Source organism: Felis catus, chromosome B3, assembly GCF_018350175.1.
Source record: "Felis catus isolate Fca126 chromosome B3, F.catus_Fca126_mat1.0, whole genome shotgun sequence".
NCBI lineage: Eukaryota > Metazoa > Chordata > Mammalia > Carnivora > Felidae > Felis > Felis catus.
The window spans coordinates 12,846,257-12,850,895 of NC_058373.1; the positions used below are offsets into that span (position 1 = coordinate 12,846,257).

Below are 4,639 nucleotides of genomic sequence, written 5' to 3' on the forward strand. Positions count from 1 at the left end.
CCAACGTGTTAGCACAAGATTGCTCACATAGGAATTGATCGATCAGTCCCAGTCAAGCCCTCTGATCATTTTAGCTCCCCAGAAGCAGAGGCCCTGACATTGTGGAGCAGAGGCCCTCCTGTACCGTCTGAATTCCTGACCCACAGAAACGGAGACATAACAAATGATGGCTTTTGTTTCAAGCCACTAAGTTTTGGGGGTGATTTGTTACGGAACAACAGACAACAGCTGTCCATTTTGGTGTCTTTTCCATTACATTTCTACTTGTACTGAGTGGCATTAGAGTAGCCAGGGGCAGTTGAGGGATCTTGCTAAGGAATATTTGAGCTGGGAATACTTGTAGTTGGGGATTAATGGAAGGTATTTATGTAGTTGGTAGCCAATACCGTGCATAGATAAATGCTTTCTAGCTATCTTAGCATAGGAACAGCTCCCGAGTTTTTCCTGTCACTGTAACAGCGGCTGTGTGGGAATGATAGCCGGTACCCTGGGGCCTGGTGGCAAATGGCTCATGTCGGAGACACAAGGTGTGAAATACACAGAGCTAGAAGTTAGTCTGTGGAAAACTCATTCAAAAATGCGTAAAACCAGGGGCCCTGGGTGGCTTCATCAGCTAAGCGTCCGACTTCAGCTCGGGTCATGATCTCGCAGTTCATGAGTTCAAGCCCGCGTCACGTTCTGTGCGGACAGCCTGGAGCCTGCTTTGAGTTCTGTGTCTCCCTCTCTCTGCGCCTCTCCTGTTTGTGCTCTTTTTCTGTCTCTGTCTCTGTCTCTCTCTCTCTCTCAAAAATAAACATTTAAAAAATTAAAAATGTATAAAACTCTAAGTAGAAAATTTGTTTCTTTCTAATGCCCCCTCAGAATTGGGAGAGCCCCTATTACCAGAAATGCATGTCATAATGGAGGGTATGCAATCATAAACATACTTCTCTATTTTTTATGGGAGTTACACAAAATAGAATTTAGCAAAATTCCTCAGAGTATTCAATCCTGTAGTAACACTACCAACAAAACATGCATCTGTACAGGGAATCACGTGTTTTTGACATCTTAATTCTCAAGAAGAAGAAGAAGAAGAAGAGATCACCCATGTAAAAGAAAATAGGAGTTTTCTTTCAAATACCTTTATTAAAGTAATACAGCAAAATTACTGTCACATGAATAAGTGATAAAAGCGTGTGTAGCCAAAAGTGAAGAGAGAAGGCATTAGAGAGTTGGGTTAGGCAGCTGATTAATATCATATTATATTATATTATAACTCCAGATTTTGTGATGCTTGTAGTATTTGCCGTTTGGGGGGAACGTTTTCTTTTCCTAAATAAATATTTACTTTTTGACTTAATTTTGCATTCATGATTTTTTCCTTCTTCTCTGTCGTCTTCTTCTTCTTCTTTACTGAGAGAGAGGGCGCAAGTAAGAAAGGGCAGAGAGAGAGAGAGAAGTGGGCTCACCTGAAGTGGGGCTTGAGTTCACGAACCGCGAGATCGTGACCTGAGCCAAAGTCAGATGCTTAACTGACTGAGCCACCCAGGTGCCCTTCCTTCTTCTTCTTCTTCTTCTTCTTCTCAAGAAGAGCCCCCCCCCATCAAAATGGGGTGCCTGGGTGGCTCAGTCAGTTAAGTGTCTTGCTTCAGCTCAGGCCATGATCTCAAAGTTCGTGGGTTCGAGCCCCACGTCGGGCATCCAGTTCTCGGGCTCTGTGCTGACAGCTCAGAGCCTGGAGCCTGCTTTCGATTCTGTGTCTCCCTCTCTCTCTCTGCCCCTCCCCCACTTGAACTCTGTCTTTCTGTCTGTCTGTCTCTCTTTCTTTCTCTGAAAAATAAAGATTAAAAAATATTAGAAAAAAGAAGAGCCCCCCAGATGGTATATTTTCAGGACCCCCAAAACCTGAATCTCCCTGTGCCTAATCTTTACTCTTAGAACCTCCTCAACACGAAAGCCCATCCATTCATTTGTTTGTTTATTCATTCATTCATTCATTCATTCAATGACAAATATTCAGCCCCACACATGCTATCCTTGCAAGGCTTTCCAAGTGCCATTTCCAGGATGAAACAGTGCTTGGTGTGGACCACAGCAGTCAGTATCTCCCGCCCTGTAGACATTGCTGACAGACTGATCCTTTCCTTCCGGTTATAGCGTCCCCGAGGACAGACAGGGACTTTCTCATTTATTTTTCAACACACACAGATTCAACAGTGTCTGGTAACGAGTAAGTTCTTGTTCATAAATGTTCAACACACAATTCTCACACGGAGAACTGAGACTTCAAAGAACACTCAAAACATTGATTTCTTATTTATTGTTTTAATCTACTTCAAGCCCCAATCCTCAGTCTTTGCTGAATTTCACTCAAGTATCGTGGGTTTTTTTTTCCGTCCCCAGCTAGTTGTCTTAAAACCTCCGATGCCTATCAATGCATATGGTAGGCAGATAACTGTCCCCCCAACCTTGCCCACATCCAACGCCCAGAGCCTCTGAATATGTTCCCTTACATGACAGAGAGGATTTAAGTTTGAAGATGGAAGTAAGATTGCTACTCATATGAGCTTAATTAAGAGATATTGTGCTGGGTTATCCAAATAAGACAAATATAATCACAAGTGTCCTTAAAAGGGAATCAGACGGAAGACCAGGGAGTTAAAGACCAGTTAAACACCAGTTTACAAAGGACTGGGCCCAACATTGCTGGCTTCAGAGATCAAGGAATGAGACTGTGAGTCAACGAATGTGGGCAGCTTCTTAAAGCTGGATGAGTCAAGAGAACGAATTCTCCCCTAGAGCTTCTAGAAGGAACAGATCTCTGCTGACACCTTCATTTTAGCCCAGTGAGACACGCTGTGAATTTCTGACCTCCAGAGCTGTAAGATAATCAATTGGCTCTTTGTAAGTGGCTAAAATTGTGGCGACCTGTTCCATCAGCAATGGGAAATGTACACAATACAGCAAGCCTACAAGGTGTTAGCCTTTGCGTAACTATCAGTCATACCTGGACACCGCCTCAGAGTGTGGCATATATTGAAATCAATGTTGGAAATACATTTAGGAATTCATACGACATAAATAATTCTTAGCTTACCAGCAAGCGATCCCTTTGGGAGAAGCCCAGACCTGTTCATGTGAATCCAGCAGGATCGGAATCCAGCTAGATTTTTCCCAGGAGTTTAGCCGAGGTCAACGAAAGGGAAAAAGCCGCAATGGATTGTAATACTCACCTTCGAGACCTAAATAACCCAGGGCTCAGGTGACGTGTTGCGTTTTGTCAGCTTTCAACTGTTCATCCTGCCTTCAGTGTGGTTGTGGGACGTTTACATTCCAAGGAAGGCAAAACACCAGGAGAGTAAATAAATTCTCCTGAGTTTGACATGCTGGCTGTGAATGAATGACACAAGAAAAGGGCAACAGTCATCATACAGTTCCCGTACAAACAAGCTCCATCCACGAAGATGGGCCCTCATTTGCCCCCGCAGAGAGGACTGAACTAACTCTTCTTGGTGACACTGACACCACGCATATGGTGGGTGTTGTTTTGAATTATATTAGTCTGAAAGCTTTCTAGGGATAATAGCCACATTTGCTTACATTTCTAGCGCCAGGGGTAAGGGGGAGATCAGCTCACACACCAGGTGCGTGACACCCCCCCCCCCAATGGAGAACGTAGCAGCTGGGCCACAGCTGGCGGGTAAGGAGCACCCGACAACGGCCCAGAACAGGACGTGACAAGGAATTCTCAGTCGGGTTGAAAGGACAGGGACAGCAGGGGGCGGCAACAAAAGATGACACGTTGCTCCCCCGGGGCATCAGTCTTACAGAGCACTCAGCCTCCCCTGTCAAAGGTAAGGGGGGACACATTTTCTGGCAAGGCACAGGAGATCCTCGGTCAGCAGGAACTGGGTCCCCTGAATCAGCCCTGCCCAGTCCGAGGAACGGTTTGAAGACCTGCGCGTCCCGCGCCCGGAAATGGCTCAAACAGGAAGTAGAGGTGTGTCCGCCATGAGGGCCCCCGGCCCCGGGCCGTGGAACCGGAAAAGGGGACTTTCTTCCCACTGCACCTCGGTGGGCCGTTTTGCATCCAGCAGGCAAGGTTACGAGCCCCCACTGCTCACTTGAGGGGTTAAAGCAATGCGGTCAAGTCCAAATATTTGCGAGATGACTTTCCTGGAGAGTTGGTCTCATGCCTGGGGGATTGAAACACTCCTCCCAAGCTGTTCACTTCTGACATTTTTAGTGCGTCTCCTCAGATTACAACCCAACAGTGAAGTAAATGGGGATGAAAGGCCCCAGGGATTCCTTCTCTTTTAATTTAAAAGAATTGTGTGTGTGTGTGTGTGTGTGTGTGTGTGTGTTGCTGTTCTTAGAAGTTTTGAAGAAAATAAAGAGAGGGGGAATATACCTCTGGTTCACTTGGGCCGACTGAGCCATTTTGCCGATTTGAAGTTAACAGACACTGTGATCAAATTACCACAGATGTGACAAGTGGGTGACTCCAACAATAGGCCAACTGTCATGGCTCTGAGACGGGAGGTTCAGGGCAAGATATGCAATCGATCGAAGTCCGAGCTCAGTTCAGGGATCTCTTCTGGCAGAGAGAGGAACTGGGTCGCCCCGTGTGCATGCAAACACGATTAACCGGTAATGT

At 45.9% G+C, this 4,639-nt stretch overlaps 1 long non-coding RNA gene across 1 annotated transcript; it reads right to left on the minus strand.

The window, feature by feature from the left end:
- Positions 1-1,022: 1,022 nt before the first annotated feature.
- On the minus strand, positions 1,023-3,973 carry LOC123386323. Its single transcript, XR_006600105.1, has 3 exons — positions 3,583-3,973; positions 3,216-3,372; positions 1,023-1,395 (listed from the first exon to the last, which is right to left on the minus strand). It is a non-coding gene; the product is annotated as an uncharacterized LOC123386323 (long non-coding RNA).
- Between the last annotated feature and the right edge of the window lie 666 nt (positions 3,974-4,639).